The sequence below is a fragment of the Triturus cristatus genome, chromosome 12 (genome assembly GCF_964204655.1).
Source record: "Triturus cristatus chromosome 12, aTriCri1.1, whole genome shotgun sequence".
In the NCBI taxonomy this organism is placed as follows: domain Eukaryota; kingdom Metazoa; phylum Chordata; class Amphibia; order Caudata; family Salamandridae; genus Triturus; species Triturus cristatus.
Window position 1 is genome coordinate 777,307,984 of NC_140595.1, and position 17,155 is coordinate 777,325,138.

The 17,155-nt window shown below is 45.9% G+C and overlaps 1 protein-coding gene across 5 annotated transcripts in view; it reads left to right on the forward strand.

Moving 5' to 3' along the window:
- Positions 1–17,155, forward strand: part of KDM6B (lysine demethylase 6B) — a 950,060-nt gene that overhangs the window by 591,409 nt on the left and 341,496 nt on the right. The gene's annotated exons all lie outside the window — the stretch shown is intronic.

A 17,155-nucleotide genomic window follows, 5' to 3' on the forward strand; every position in this document is an offset into this window, starting at 1 on the left:
CTGTGCATTTCGTGTTGTATATGGCCATGGTAGACGTTACATGCTGTACGGGATGGCTGCTTCTTAGAAAGACATGTAGACAACGGGACTAAACCATGTTAGAGAAACTGCAGAAACGGCGCCTGTGTGGAGCAGTATTCATAGGACAATTAAAGATTACTATAAATGATAGTGTGGGTGGTCTAGACTGTACTGAACGGTGCCAGTTAAGGCCAGATGGTATAGGTGTGCTAAGGCGCCTGTCACGTTGTGTATTTGGTATAAGGTAAGGCAGTATGGCATGAGCTGCAAGACCGGGCTATGGATATTGTATCATTCAGGGTGGTCATGGAGACCAATGTATTCCCTTTGCGTCTTCAGATCCCTGCTTCCACGGCCCTGCTCCAAGATACTTTGTGTTTATGTAGCACGTGCACCCCCCCCGTAGCCCTCAAGAGTACAAGACTGAGATCTGGGTGGGAATGGAGATCTGTCTATCCACTGTGCATCCTCGGAGCCCTGCTTCCTCGGCCCTGCTCTCTTCGGACCCATGCTTCCTCGGCCATGCTCCTTACTTTGTGTTTATGTAGCACGTGCACCCCCCCCCCCGTAGCCCTCAAGAGTACAAGACTAAGATCGGGGTGGGAATGGAGATCTGTCTATCCACTGTGCGTCTTCAGAGCCCTGCTCTCTTCGGACCCATGCTTCCTCGGCCATGCTCCTTACTTTGTGTTTATGTAGCACGTGCACCCCCTCGTAGCCCTCAAGAGTACAAGACGGAGATAATGGGTGGGAATGGAGGTCTGTCTTCTAACCCCTGCTTCCTCGGCCCTGCTCTCTTCAGACCCATGCTTCATCGGCCCTGATTCTTACTTTCTGTTTACGTAGCACGTGCACCCCCTCGTCGCCCTACATTAAGAGTAGCTGCGGCAGGAAAAGCTGCTCCCGAGCCTGTTCGGGGGCAGTTTCTTCTCTCCTTATTGGGGGGGAGAGGGGTAGTGGTTTTCTCAGAGCATTGACCCCTACCGCGTGCTGGGGCGGGGGGTTTTGGAAATGGTGTTACATTGTGCTGACATGTGTGTTTGCATTGAGGGGGAGAGCAGCTTTCCTGCGTCCTGTGGGGGAGGGGATATTTGTGTTCTTTCTTGTTGCTTCCTTTGATCTGTTTGGTTTCCCCCCGCCCTCATTTCAACTGGAGCGGATCTGAGCTTTCCTTGGCGGCCGCTTGAATAGCTAACGATTATCAGATCTCCAGGGCTCATTAGACAGCGTTGATTTCGCCAAAAAGTCAATGTTTAAACAGTAACGAGAGAGTTCCTCCCCAAAAATTGGATTGCGTCGAGACCTGCAAAGAGAAGCGTATTTCTGTTTTATATCACGAGGTCCCCTCCGAACGTAGTGGGTTGCATACTTAGAACATGCATGAAGGGGGTGGGGGGGGCATGGAGAAATGCGGGGGTGGGTGAATCGAATATATGTGAGGTTTTATATAGCGTGGGCCATGTCAGGGTGGCAGAGCGCGGTACAGTTGACCTACATTGCTGTGCATCGCTGATGACACGATCTGACTGTGAATATGCGAATTGCATTTAAGGTAGGGTGGAGCGAGACTTGTGAGAATGGTGCTAAGTGAGTTGAGAGCGAGGTGTCAGCCCATTGGTTTGGGGCGTCTCGCCACCTTCTGTTTAACCCTGGGTCACTGGGGTTATGAATACAGATTTCCTTCCGGCCCGGCCGAGTGTCTGAGGGGCACATGTCTCAGAATACATATTCCCTGCTGGTTATGTTGCGGGAGTCTCCTATCTTGCGGGGATATGGTGGTGGTATGATGATGCACCATGTGTGTTGTCTCGCCTCTGTCAAGTAATGTGCGGTCTACTTCATTACGGCCACTCTTGCTTTTACCGCAAGCGCTCGTCTGTGATTTATTCTGTGCAGGCTTTTGGGAGTCTGGTCACCCCCGCTGTGCGGGTGCAGCTTAATGTACTAGACCTTAAGGAACACAGTCCCTATTAGCTGCATGCCAACACGAAAGATTTAGGTGGACTCTTGCCTCCATCTTGTGTTTTGGTGCTGGAAAACATCTCCCCGAGAGTCTGCTAGGTTGCGCTGAAAGGGCATTGCCAGAGCAGCCTGTACCTAAATGTTAGACTGCGCATTACCGTGTTGCTTAACCACCAGTGCTCTCATTCTGTCTGATTTGGTATTTTTATTCATGTGGTTGGGTTGTCCCTACCACTCATTTCAGTGAGAATTTTTACAAGCCATTCATGATGCATTCTGCAACCATCAATAATACAGCCTCCCACCAAACATTCTTAACATAAGCAGAACATGGGCGATGGCCGAGGTAATTCCAGATGTACATCAGCAATGATACTTGTTGATGTTGAGTCTGTGTTAAGTTTCAAGAGCAGTGACCTCATTAGCTTTGTACCTGATGCAGGGGTTATATCCGGTCTTTGGTGGAACATCAGCACTGCACCCAAGGTAAATCTTGGCTGAAACCAGATGTCTTGGGATGGGGTACTGTTGTGGGTGAAGCCAGAAGCGTATCGAGCCCTGATGGGATTTACAAAGTATGTGTGAACTCTACAGTCCGTGTTATACTCTGATCTTCGACTACTGGTGGTTCTGCCGATTCACGAAAACCCTGAATAGTGACCTTGTTTTGAAGTAAGGGGACATCACAATGCCATAATCTTGACTGATGAGCTCCTGTGCTGCTGGTGATACAAATCAGTACTTGATACCTAGTTGCATGTAGGCTGTACAAGACTGCAGGCTGTCACTGAAATTAAGTTTGTCCAATTGTTTTAAGCTGGAGGTACCCTTCATTGCAACAAAGAGTTGATTTCTAACGTCCTTGGCCTGCCAACATGCATCTTTTTGCCAAGCCGCACGTTGGCATTCCTTATGAATATCAGTCATGTAGGTGCACAAAGAAAATTGTTTAAACAAGCGGTTTTGAGGTTGTATACTTCTTGTTGGGAGATGGAAATCTTCCTACTTCATGACTGAAGGCTGGTTGCAGGTGCTGTTGTTTACATTGTCAATGAGAAAAAAAGCTACTTGGCTATATTCGTTTTCCAGTATTGGATCTTTCATAGATTCACATGCTTGAATCATCCCAGTCATTGAGTTGAAAGTTCCACTGTACATATAGTGAGTTGGGCAATGTTAAACATAGTTTAGAAAGCTGTAACATGGTTCAATTAGTAGCCTATTCATATCATTACAAAAGTACCAAACTTCAACCAATCAGAAGTACGCTCATAGAACACCCCCACCCAAGAGGTCCCAATACTTCCTATTTCTACTGCATGTCATGCATAAAGAGAAACTCAGTCTTCAAACAACCTCTTGAGGCCCTGTGTTAAAAAGCGGCTCTGCATAAGGAATGCATTTATTGCCTCTATGCTGACTACAAGTCTAAGGACTTTTTAAGACCGGCCACCCTTTTTGTCGCCCCCCCCCCCCCCCCCCACTACAACCCTCAGACTATGGCTCCACAAATCAAAATCTATGGATATGTCATCTTCAGATGAGTTTTTGTGATGTATCTTCACTAACATCCAATAATAAGCCCATAATGGGGCTTATTCTCTGGAAGGACGTTCTTCCCAAAGTCACGACTGAAAAGATAACTTTTATGTCCAAGGAACCTCCTAAAAGGCTCATCAAGAAATCCAGAGAGAAGAGTCAGTCTCCTGACACTGTCCTCTTAACGAACAGATTTACCTAAAAAATGACTTCTGAGCCACCAACACCCTGGGAAAAATATCTATGGAATGAAAAAAACTGAAATTGTTGACAGTGGCCCTGCCAACAGGAATGATGATGACTGGACCTTTGACGAAGTCGCTGACAGCCAAGACACTGAAGGCAAAGGCCTCTCCAAAAGCAAAGTCCTCAAGTCTGCCACCACTGACAGCTGGCTCATCGACATGTTTGACAAACAAAACTACACTTTGGTTGGACTCAACTCAGACTCAAGAAGCACCAAAAATGACTAATTTCAGAAAATGACTCTAATTTCAGAAAAAGGCATTTCAACACCTTCAATACCTGAACTCGTATCACTAAGTAAAGTTTCCCCATATCCTTCTCAGTGCCTATTTGACCTTCGGGGCAGCGTTGTCCTCCACAGCTCAATGTCAAACAGCAATACCTTGACAAAGAATGTTGAAGCAGATGTCTTCCATAGTCAACAAAGACTGGATTAAGCTACAGCCAAGGCTTCCTACCAGCAGTGTGCTGAACATCAAGATGAATAGCAATATGGGAAAGTCTACAACAAGAGCCCTTGAGTTTCAGATCAACCGATGATGCAAGTGCCATTTAACCTGGTAAAGGATGTCAGACTTATTGTGGCAGGTTACTATCCCCCTGTTTTCTGGAACCTGCAGGTGATCAGCGGCAACAGCCTTCTACGCGATCTTCACTGCCCCACTCAAGACTTAAAACTCGTCCTGCCACTCCATGCATACCTTTACTTTTACTGCTCTGACACAGCCCATCAGTGTCTCTGCCACTGCATATGCAGCATCTTGATCATGAGGAGTCCTTTGCAGATGATGCTCAAAAGGAAGGTCACTTTCAAATTAACATGCCACAATCTACCAGTCCTGAATAGGAAGAATATGTGGTGCCAGAAGTGGGAGATTCAACTCCTCTTCCAGCAGAATCTCCTGATCTATGAGGCTTTTACAACTTAGTAGAGGGAGTGTCAAAAAGATTCAGTCTTCAAGTTTCTTCAAAGGAAACACTGTTTTTAGGTCTCGCGCCCAGCGTTGCAGTGCGCAGAACTGCTTGCGCAGTGCGAGACATTTTGTAGTGGGTTTCAGAAACTGAGCTAGGAATCGCACACGCACAAGCGTGTGCTTTTTCTTTTGGGGCACGCTATTGGCCTTTGCGTGCGTCTTTTTATGAAAGACTGCACGCAGTTGGCCAAAGGCGGGCGCATTGCTCCGCCCACGGCCTATTGGTGTCTATTACGCGCACCAGCCGCCATGTGGTTTCAATTATCGTGCCCAGACACGGGCGCGATAATTGAAACCACATGGCTCGCTGTGGCGCGCGCACCACGTGCGGGTTTTTTTTTTGGATCCATTTCACAGGGAAGCAACTAAATGAGAGAACCGCTGACGTCTTGTTGATTTTAGGCTGTCTTTTTTTTTTTTTTTTTTCTTCTTTTCTTTTGTACTGGCGAGGCCACTTCATCAACATAAAGGAGACCTAAAAAAGTGTGGCAAAGACCATGAGAAAAGCCAAAAGGCTGGGACTAAAAACCAGAGCTATTTTCTTTGCCAGTGCTTGTTTAATAGGATGTTTGGATCCAACACTTGAAAGGAAATGAGTCATTTGAAACCTCTTCTACATCATGCAAGGAAATGATCACCTGTCAGAGCGCCTACCCTCCAGGATGAGGCAGCAACCAATGCGCCTGCCATTCCCCGGGGAGCCTGCAGGCACCTATTGCCTCTCCTGAGGCCGAGGGATCGCCGGTGCTCCAGGGGTGGGCTTCCTCAAACTATCTGATGGCCGCTCTCGGAGGACTCATGCCCCGCCTGTAGAGCCACCAAGCCTGCTCTCTGTATCTCCTGTCAACACCGCCTCTTTCTTACTGCTCATTTATTGGAGACCCAGATTTGCTTCCTCTCAGACGAATTTGTACCTGATATAAGTTTGCATCCCTGGGCTTGCGGATGAGGACACAGCAGACTGAGCTCGGTCCCGTTTTGGCAACCTGAGTCACCACAGCCTGGCGTCAAGCCCAAAGCTTGGGAGAAGCAAAAATTGTACCCAGCAACAGCTACCGGCACCCCCGCCTCACCCTCCACAGGCCACCACCTCCTCCTCGCCGGTGGCCAAACACCAGCAACAGGTGCTTATCTGCCCAGGACACAGCTTCAGGAAAGTGACCCTGACCAAGCCGACATTCTGTCACCACTGCACGAACTTCATCTGGGGGCTGGCGGGCTACCAGTGCGAAGGTAAGTCATGATGCTTCTACAGATGGTCTCGGCAGGCCTGCCAGTTGCTTATTACAGAAATGACCGATGACGGGGGATGGCTCTCTTATCAGGTGGGTTCTCTGCAAAGGTGTAGTGGCCATGTTCGACTTAAGAACATTCACAAGTTACCACAGATAACTCTGTGGTATTTCAAATGTATAAGACTCAATTTAAACCTGGCCCCATGGCACGTCAACAGACATTTTCACGTCATATATCGGTGGCGCCGGTGAACTTCCCATTTGGGCAGCTGAAAAAGTAAAAATTAATTGCACACTGCTCTACAGGGCTCCCAAGTTACTCTACGGTTCCCATATTTCCAATTCATAAGCCGGATAAAGTAATTGTAAAAATGTGTGACGTCAGCACGACTGTGACCCCGTGTTTATTTATTGAAGACATGGGATGTGATCTAAAGCAGGTTAGACACAATCACAGGTGTTTAAGTGGGGCCATGCACTGATTTCTTATGGTTAGCCTTCAGTTATTGAGACCAGAATGACTGCTTTTCGAAAGCAACCGCAGACTTTTCAGACAATCTTGTAAAGGGGGAAGATCTCTTATTACATCAAACAGTGGGGAAAAACTAACATTGAACCGCAGGGTTCTGTATCTTGTATAATTTGGCATTAATCCAGAGTTTGGTCAGAAACCTCCACCAACTATCACATCCCAGAAACCCCATCAGCAGATTTGTCTGTTACAAGCAGAGATCTCTGTTTTACAGAATGGAGCAACAGAAATGGACCCCGGCTCCCTGTGGATTGTATGTTTCTATTCAAGATTTTTTTTCATCAAAAAGAAAACTGATGAAGCGAGACCCATATTAGATCTGTCAATTAAACCTATTTCTCAAAAAGCTAAACTTTGCATGGTTACTTTACAGGAAGCCCACCTGATCCTTCTTAAAAAGAGTATTAGATGTCCACACGATGGGTGCCTATTTTCATATTCCAATTCACCCCAAGTACCAAAGCGTTTTGATAATCGAAATGGTCTGTCACCACTATCCATTTAAAGTCCTCCCATTTGGTCTTAAATCGGCCCCAAGAATATTCATAAACTGCATAGCCCCAGTTGCTGCATATCTCAAAGTAAGAACACCAAGTTGTTTCCTAGATAAGCAACTGCATTGTCAAAGGATATTCACTCTCACTTAGAGAAACCTATACCAAAGCCGTCTTGAAGTTCTTCAAAAAGCTGTAACTCACGTTAAACAAAGGCACATCTCATCTGGCTGCCCGGAAAAACATCCAATTTTTTGGGAGCAGCTTTATACACCGAGACAAGCAAAACCTTTCCATCCTAAGAATGAATAGCACGTTCACCAAGTTAACTTACTGATTGTAGCAAGAAAATAAAATCATTGTCCGTCTGTTTTAGTCCCTCTTAAGAATCTTCTGGCATTCATTTAATCTCTGCTATCTGCACAAATTACATTTCTAGGAAGAGCTTGACAAACTGGTTCAAAGCTAAGGTTCATTCAACGCTCCTGTCAAAATAACACAAAAAGAGACCAGCGTTATTTTGGTTGACTCAGCACAAAAATGTCTATTGGATTAAGGTTCCTCCACCGGGAATCCAAATTTGAGATGGATATGTGCCTTTTTAGATGGCTGGATAGCACATCTCCAAGATTTTGCAGTCTGCAGCATATGGTCGATGAATGAAATGCACCTTCATATTAATGTCCTTGGATGAAGGGCATTCACATTGGGCCTACAATCATTAATTCATCATATGAATCACAGGGAGTTAGTGCTGATACGAACAGACAATAAAATGGCCTAAACGTACTAGGAGGAACACAATTACGTGCCCTTTCTGAAGAACAACAAAAGATATGGGTTTGGGCCATCTTATGTGCACCCAGTTATCTGCTGACCATCTACCAGGAGTGAGCAATGCTTGGGTCGACACTCAGCAGGACATCCTATGAATGCCAGAAGGAGGAGGTGAACCAGACTCAATTGAAAAACATCTTTCTTTGCTTGAGCAGGCTAAATCTGGATCTGTTTGCAACTGACCACAACCAAAATTGCTTATATTATTTCAGCAAGAATGCTCTTCCAAGGTTCTGGCAAAATCCTTTTTGATAGCATGGCCTGGTGCCTGCTCCCCCCTCCTGCACCCTCCCCCGCACCAACTTCCTCTAATACCAAAGGTGTTGAACAAAGTGAAGAAAACCGAGCTGCCTTATACTGATAGTCCTAAGATGGCCTTTCACAATGTTGGTTCACAGAGGTCGTTCTCGGCTCAGAACAGCAACTAACACCACTTCCACCATTACATTCAATCTTGCACAGGGGTCAGATCTTGCACACAAACCCAGTGACATGGAGTCTTTGAACTTGGCTCCTGAATACAATGAATTCCACCTCTTGGACGTTTCTGATGACTGTAGATAAATATTATCCAAAATTAGGGCAGTGTATACCAATGAACCTTAAGAAGCAAAATGGGAGTGCATGTCTCTACATGAGGTTTCTGTCTCGATCAGCGCCGGGACACTCCTTGTAAGTATCTGCGCGCTTTATAAATATTTAATTTCATTTCATGTCAATGTGGTGAAATCAGCATGGCCTACATCTATTTTCTTCTCTCTGCATCAAGTCATGCCTTATTTATTAGACCCATCACGTTCTAGCTATAGACTTCTATTTGTCAAGGTCCAGTTAGTGGCCATGTCTAACTTTAGGAGGACATCAGATCAGCCATAACTCTGGTCCAGAAGACTCAAAATAATTTATTAAAGGAGTTTTAGGGCTTTTCCACCATTGAGGCATCTGATATCTCCATGGCAACTCAATATTGTCCTTTAATCAACGTTTTAGAAATCCCTTTCAATCAATACACAAAGTAAACTTAAAATATTGGTTTAACTGGTTTTCTTTTGGCCTTGCATTCCGCAAGATGAGCAAGTGAAATTCAAGCTATTAGAATTAAGGAATCCTACTTGCTATTTCGAGACAAGTGATTTTTATAGACAAATCCTCATTTTATCTCCTAAGTGCCACCAGACTTTCATCTAAATGAACCAGCATTTCACAGAACTTTTTCTCAAGAATCCGGCTAACGCAGCAGAAAGTGTACTTCATACCCTGGATGTGAGCAGATGTTTGAGACTGTATTTAGATAAGACAAAGCACTTAAACTAATCAGCTTCTTGTAGCTTATGGCCCTTATAGAAAAGGGCAATCTGTTTTGAAATAGAGTATTGTCATAATAAAACTGGCCACCCTTTACATGTGCTTGTAACAGCTCATTTTACAAGATGCATGTCCACATCAACTGCCCTGTTTGCTGGAGTGCCTCTTGTGGACATTTTGAGGACAGCAACCTGAAAGAACAGACACATGTTTACTTATCACTACAGCCTGGTTTCAGCAGATGGATGCTACAGTGGAACAGGCAGTTGCTAGTCCCCTTTCATTGAGATGAGCCCTTTTTAGGTCTCGCTAGAGCCAGCACATTGGCTGGTCTGGCGAGACATTTAGTTAGTGGGTTTTGAAAGTGCTACCCAGGCAGCTGGCCTCGAGCTTGCGATTACGCGCACAATCGCACGCAGAGCCGCCATCTGCCTTTCCTTTGTTGTCATGGGTAATTAAGCGCCTCTCTCGCGGGCACCTTTTTTTATTGCAGTTCCATGACGTGCTCTCTGTTTAAAGCCTGGAGTGCTTGTTTAACTTTCAGCGCGCGCGTTTGTTCTCTAAGAAGACACTGCGTGCAAATTTTGTGACATGAAATAGTGTGGCATGAAATACAAAACACGCTGGATTTTTACTAATACGATGTAGTTTCATTAGCATGTCATAAAACCGCTTTTGTATAACATTTCTGACAATTCTCACGCAGCCCCATATCGATCATAAGATATGTTTTCTTACGTGGTTTATGAGGGCATATCGCTAGTATAAATAAATCGTGAAAAATATCACATTTGTTAACTTGTCCTAAGAAGAAACTATGCACTTCCTGAAAGAACGATTTTCAAATTATGCAGCAAGGCGCGTAATCACTCTTTCCTTGCTGTACGTCCAAACTTTTTGGCAAGGTTCATTTCTGCTTCTCGCAGGCGCTCATAAAACATACGCAGTTGTGCAAGTGACACAGGAATTGGCCTCTGTGTGTGTTGGGGCATTAACACCAGGCCTATTGGCTTTGTCAATGCTCGTTTTTTAAAGCAGGCACTTAATTTAATTTGGCATGTGTGGCACGCAACTAGTGATGTCTGAGTGTTACATTTTCAGTATCTTTGGTTAAATTAGAAGATTTTTTTTCCGTTAAGTGAGAAATACAAATGTAGCTTTTTGAAAAGTGTAAACGTGAAGAAAAAAATAAAATGTCTTCCAAACCACATTTTCCCACTACATTTTCCAAGTTGTGTATAGCCGAAAACATATACACACATAAATATTTTTTATTTAAAAAAAGTTGCATCAAGATAGACAGTACCGCAACTACGGAGCAAGGAATAAAGACATTCTGATGTGCTGCCTAGAGCACAACAGCTGTCCACCTTTTATCCATTAGAGTCACATCTATGTCAGATTTTCCGCATATTTACGTCAGATAAATCCATGTGAAATAAATCTGAATAGGAATCCACGTTGTTGTTGAGAGGTTCTACTGTAAAACAGTATGGCATTGAACCTCGCGGAATAAGACAGGACACCCACACACTTTCTTCAAGTGAGCACAGCGAGTGATTCACCTGCTTTCTACAGCATTCAATTTTCAAATAAACTGTTCATGCTAAAAAGAGATCTGCATCATTCGCTTGCGTACAAATGGATTATGTTTACACCATTGTCCAATCGCAAAACACTAAAAATTCTTCCCAGAGGCACTTCTGCTTTATTGGTGAGGCACTTGGGTTACTGCATTTTAATGGAGGATGTACATGGCCCTTCTCAAAATATGTTTGTCAGATGAATCTCCAGATCTGCTCATTAGCTATGACCCCTGTCACGGCATACAGGTTACGGATTAATATGGGGTTCAGCTTCATAAGTCACTGGTGTATTCCAGGAAACATCAGAGTTTTAATACGTCATCTCTTATGTCTGGCACTATTGTGATACGTTAAGGTCTTTGCCTAAATGGGTCTTCAATTAGCAAATCACAGCACCCACACCCCTTTCCATTTCAGACTCCGTTACACTCCATTATGTCCTCTGTCTATTTCTCTTTCTGCATCCCAACTACTCTGTTTCCTTCCCTATCTCGGTCTTCCTCTCCAGTCTTCTCCACACATCACAGCGACAGATCACCCCCCCCCCCCCCCCCCCCCCCAAATCTGTACATCATTATGTTAAGGAACGGTCATAACTTATCTAGCTGCATCAAAATAGGCCCCCTATGCTAGGCAGTACTACCTGCGGCTTGCAGAGAGATGTCTATTCAGTAGGTGGTTACAATGTTTATTTCCACAAGTTGACTTTTCTGGATACCTTCAGGACACTAAGCGGTCCTTCTTGAAAAAACTGTGCATATCCTGTTTAGGAACATTACCAAAGTAGGACTTATAATCCAAGACGAGCTTTGTTTACTCTTTTATAGCTGTACCATGTTGTCATAAATTTTTAACTGTATCAGTTGTTATAGTAATTTCTAGAAGCATTCGAGAAAAAATGAGGTGGAAGATTTTGAGTTGCTGGACTCGGTTGTGTATGGTGGATCATATATTAGGAAAGTGACCACTCAATGACCTGAAAAACCTGTTTAAAAGTATGAAAAATGTTGAATCCTTATAAAATTTCTATTGAACTCCATATGTCTAAGGGCATGTAATTGTCTAAGGGCACAAATTCTGGAAACCGAGAAAAATGTACTCTATTTTGGGCAATGATGTCAGATGTTATGTTAAAACAAGCATTGGCATAGCCAATAGGTCTCGGCTTTGGGACCTTATACGTTTTTAGCCATGCGACAGTTAATGTTGTTGCGGTAAGGATATTGTGCTGCATAACTAAATACTTATAAGGTCCCAAAGGCGAGACCTATTGGCTATGCCAATGCTTGTTTCATTTATTATCCTCCATCCACTGTGAAGTGCTTACTGTGTATTTACTGTGTGCTACTCTGATTCAAGCATGTGAATCTATGAATGATCCAGTACTGGAGAAGAAAAACTTTAACTGCATTTCTACGTGGATTCATATGTGAGCCTACCTAACCTATTGTTGCCTCTCACACTTGTACAGTGAAATTTGATTTATGGTTGTAGAGCGCATGGCTGCCCGAGGGCTTCCCCTCGCTGGTGAGTGCTGTAGTAAGATTGGAGCCCACTAGTGAATTATGGGAAACAGCAAGGTCTTGAGTTTTTTCCTAAACGAGAGTTCATTTTGTAGTGATCTCTGGCCAAGTGGGGGCTAATTCCACAGTTTCAGTACCAGGTGTGCAAACTATCTCTTCCCCCCCCCCCCCCCATTTTGATCTTTTGACTCTGGTTGTGCGTAGAAGGTGTAAATGAAAGGACCATAAAAGTCTAGTGGGGCAGTGGGCAGATATCGGATGTCAACGTTTTACTGAGATGTGAAGCATTGTGACCTTGGGGGGGGGGGGGGGGGGGAGAGAATCTGTGGCTCTTTAAGCTTGCTTCTGATTGGTTGACAATTTGTTGTTTAAGATTATGTAAATAGGCTAAAAAGGTCACCATGTTAAAGCTTTCCAGACAGTTTAACATTGCACTGCTCATTCTGTCTACCGTGCGACTCCCAGCGTTTGAATCTATGAGAGATACCAAGACTGTGAACTACAGTTTACAGGTAAGTAACATATTGTTCTGCTGTGTCTTGGGTACCTTCATTAAAGGAATTAACAGAAAATGAAGAAATACTGCATGTGTTTAATTTTATTTTCAAGTTCACTTTGAGAGAATCTCAGTACAGAGAAAGAAGGTCCTTGCACCTAGTAATAGTACTCTACACTTGGTGGTCTATTCAGAGTCCTAAACAGTAAACTTGTTGTCTTGTACATGCAGGATCCCTAGGCGTAGAATATCTTATGTTATAATAGTAATAAAGATTCTTTGACAGAGAAATGCTCTTTATAAACTAGCTTGTGAGAGAAAGCCCATGTTTAACAAACTGGTCATTTACTTTACCACTCCCCAAATACTTCTGTGTAGTAGCAAGATCTTAGATTTTTATTTCGCAGATCTGCCCCCATTCAATAGAGCGTGTGCACATTTTGATATGTTTTAGGGTAATTTAGGGCCGCTCCCTCGGGAGCGAGATTTGGATATTCGATGGTAGACTTCCTCAAGGAGTCTTGGGCCCCATAGGTGTGATCCGACCCCTGACTTCTGAGGCCCTCCGGAAGGCCATGGTGGGTGGGTACTGGTCATGCCGCACCTCGGATGCTGCACGAACTCCCCTTTGTATGATGAGTGCATGTCACCGTATTATTCTCGGATGTAGAGTTAAACTCGTCCCTCGCAGTCCGGCGCCGAGTGATTGCTTTCTGGTGGAGGGTGGACTGTGGGCGACTCCAGCTGGAACACGTTGCTCTCTTGCACCTGCAGGCTTTGTTTCCGTGGCTGAATGGGTTTCAGCAGCGCGTCTAACCACAACCGTCAGGAAAGAATATTGCGTAGCCCTGATTCACCGATTGTCACCAGGCGACTCACCACTTCTCACAACTCCTCGCAGGGATTACGCAAAATTAGTCACCCGCTTTTTTTTTTTAAATTGTACAAAGTTCTGAGAAATGTCTGACTTGAGCGTGTCTGCACCACCCCCTTCTATTAAGAGCATGTTCATTACTATCGCATGGTTTGCTTTGAGACCTTCCGCACATGCTGCCCGACAGCTAGGACAAGCACTGGCTTCTGCGCTCTCCGCTTCACCCGTTTTGAAGCCCGTGCCGCGCCGCCTGTGTGGCCTACATTAGGAATGTACCTGGACCACCTGTGCGTGGCTGCAGTTTGAATTAAGTGCTGTGTACGCCTTACGCTATCGCCTGACCCTTCTGAAAGCCCTGACCTATCAGTTCGCGCGTGCTTCTTGGCCGCTGCTTGTGCACGTTACCCCCGCAGTAAGGACGTGCTTACCTGACCTGGCGTCAGCAAGTGCCCTCTGACCTGTGTAGCGTGGGCACGTCACGTGAACGCTCTTGTGAGCATCGCTTGTGATCGCTTCCTCGCGCGTGCCCCTGGGGCTCCGGCTGCCGGCATGAGATTTTTTTTTGCCGGGGGGACTTTGAAGATTTGGTTCCATGGACTACAGAGACCCTTTTCTTGTCGGGGCGTAGCTCCTTCTGTACTCCGCCATTGTCTGTCGCCCCTTACTGCGGGCAGTCCGGTGCGTTATTCTTTACACACCCGTGCCCTTACTGTAGGCACTCCATTGCACAAGTCCTAAAAAGGAAAGGGGGGGGGGGGGACGACACCTAGTTAGACATCACGGCGCATGACAGGAATTATCATAGAAAGTGACATCGCAAGCCACGACTTTACAGGAAGTGGTATCACAAGAAGTGACATCAGATCTAAAGCCCTCCCATATATGTTTAGCAGGTCTATTATGTACGTTTGAGCGCATTGCGAGGATAATAGCAGTGAGCTATGGAATATATGATGTGACTTCGACACCTTGCAATCCCCCAGTTTTATGTAAACCCATCTTGTACATTCATTTACAAACTTATATAATGTATTTTACATGTAATATGCTCGTGTTGATGTAAAGCGCTCTGACACCCTGCATTGGGATGAGTAGGGCCATACAAAAGAAAATAGTGGTACTTAAATTAGTTCAACTCTTCCGCAAGTGTAGTAAGCTCTATATAAATGCAATTTGCTGTGTGTAAATACTGGGAAAGACCAAAACCTCTAACATTCTTACAGTGCATGCATATCTAAACAGGGACTGAACAAAGTGAAAAGCTGCCTTTCTTAAGTAGGTGTGAAGTGCTAACCTTTGTTCATCTAGGTGTGAGGCTCCTGACTGCTCGCAGCCAAGAGCTTCACAAAAGGAGGTCTGATGACCCCTCAAAATCGGCCTTTGTTATGGGCCCAGCAGGAGTCTTAAATAAGAAAGCCCTGTCCTGCCTGCACTTTGTTGCTTGTGGCAGATGGAAAGCAGACCACTTGCAGGCGCTGCTGAGTGTCCCGGTGTTTGAAAATTACACTGGGAAGAGTTTAGCATATTGTTCCGTGGGGCCCAAATTCTTGGCAGGGTGGACGGCGTTCACCCTGTGAAAATAGTAGGTGGACGCCGTCCATCTGCGTTTACCCCCGATTCGTGCCCTGCGCATCCGTACCCTTAATGCGGGCCTTCCGCTGCGCTATTCTGTAGCACCCCTACTGTTGGCACTCAGTGCTATCCATTCTCTCCATTATTCTGTAACTACCAGTGCAGTCACTGTGCCAACGTGTGTACACTTTGTATATGGTTTCATTTTTGTTGTTCTGATTCGCCGAAGCCAAACCGAAGGACTTGTGTGTCGTCCTTTATGCATCAGAGCCCCAGAGTAGCACGGATGTCCTTATCCCGTGACAGTAGTTATGGGCCCGAGAACTCCAGAGGTCGCATGCTCAGCCTGCACCGATAGGTGCCTGCCCGAGCCCTCCATGTGCACTCTTGTACATCATCCTTCGGTTCCGTGTGCAGCCGCGTAGTTCATTCTGCCAGATCCCCGTGTGCAGGTGTCGCTGTTCCAGAGACATAACCCGAGCCGGCGCTGGCACGGGGCACCTGCCTGTGCGCCTCCGCGGGGGGAAGGGGCAGCTGCTGCAGTGAGCTCACAGGATACCCCACGCGCACCGGGCCCCCTGAGGTGGCACGCTTCCGCGTACACGTGGGCACACCTTCTTGGAATCGCGCACACGTTAATGTTCCGTACACCTACTAGCCCCTAAGGGCCACGTTCGTACAACTCAAACAGCCAGCCACCCCACCCGCTGATTAGGGAAAACAATGGCAAGCTTGATGGATTCTTTGAGTGATTACAAGCTCTGCCTGGGTGCAGACACAGTGGCATGTTTGCTGCAGCCCGCCAGGTCTCTGGTGCGATGGGCAGAGCCGTTCTCCGGAAGCAAAGAGTCTGTACAAGCCGGACAGATGGGCAGAGAACCCCCACTCCAGCCTTGCTTCTGATGCTACAGGTCTGCACCCCAGGATGTAGCCGATTTGGCCGCGGTCTTTGGTAAAAGATTGTTTGGCAAGATAGGAGTGCTCTGTAGTTATAGGTGTCCCGGTAGGCATGATCTCTGGTGATGTCACAGCCCGGGGAAAGCCCACTCTGTAGGGTTAGAAGCCTGGATCTGCACCCCCCACCCCTCGAGCTGTGGGAGTGTGGCATCTCGACTGCCCGAAAAGCTTATTCTGGATTAAGGTTCCCCAGAGTAGAGGCTCAGGGGTAAATTTGAAAATAGTACCCCATCTGCTCTTACCTTCCCCTCAAAATCCTAATCGGAGTGGGCACGTGGGTGTGGGGTTCATGATTGTGTATGCAAGTAGTCAAGAGATAGAGATGAGCAAAGGGAGTCTAAAGTTGGGTATAGCCTAACACTTAAAACTTGCCTGAATAGGCGCCACAGGCATGGATGGGTGCCCTTTATCTGGCAGTCTTCTCAAGTACCATCAAATCCTGTCTTGCAGCAAACCAGACTAGGGCTGCACATGGCGGCAGTGGGGTACACTAATATTTGCAACACACTTTACAAAACAGTAGCCGTGCTCTCTGGCAACAGTGGGATGCACTCAGCTTTGATGTAGTAAGAGTAGCCAAAGAGGGTGCGGGGTTCAGTTTGAATGTTCTGGATCAAGCCTATTTGAGTCTGATCCACTTTCCTCATACCTAGTCAAATGCCAGGCGACTTGATGCTGACTCTCGATAGCAAGAACTGTCAAAGCCTAGATGAAAGGCTGCTCCAAGCATTGAAGACGTTAGATGTCAGTGTGGCCCAGGAAATTCAGCTTTGTCTATGGGCTTTGATAGCTACATATTCGCTGAGCCATTTGGTAATTGAACCCCGGTCTTGCGGCGGACAGTTTCAGAGTCTGCATGCAAGACCTTGCAGCCTGGATGTCCGCCAACTGCCTTAAATTAAATGGCAGCAAGACTGAGGTGCTCGTAGTGGGGGGGAACCCATCTGTTTGGTCGTCGGCGTGGTGGCCTCCATGCTTGGGTGAGGCTCCAACACCCTGCCA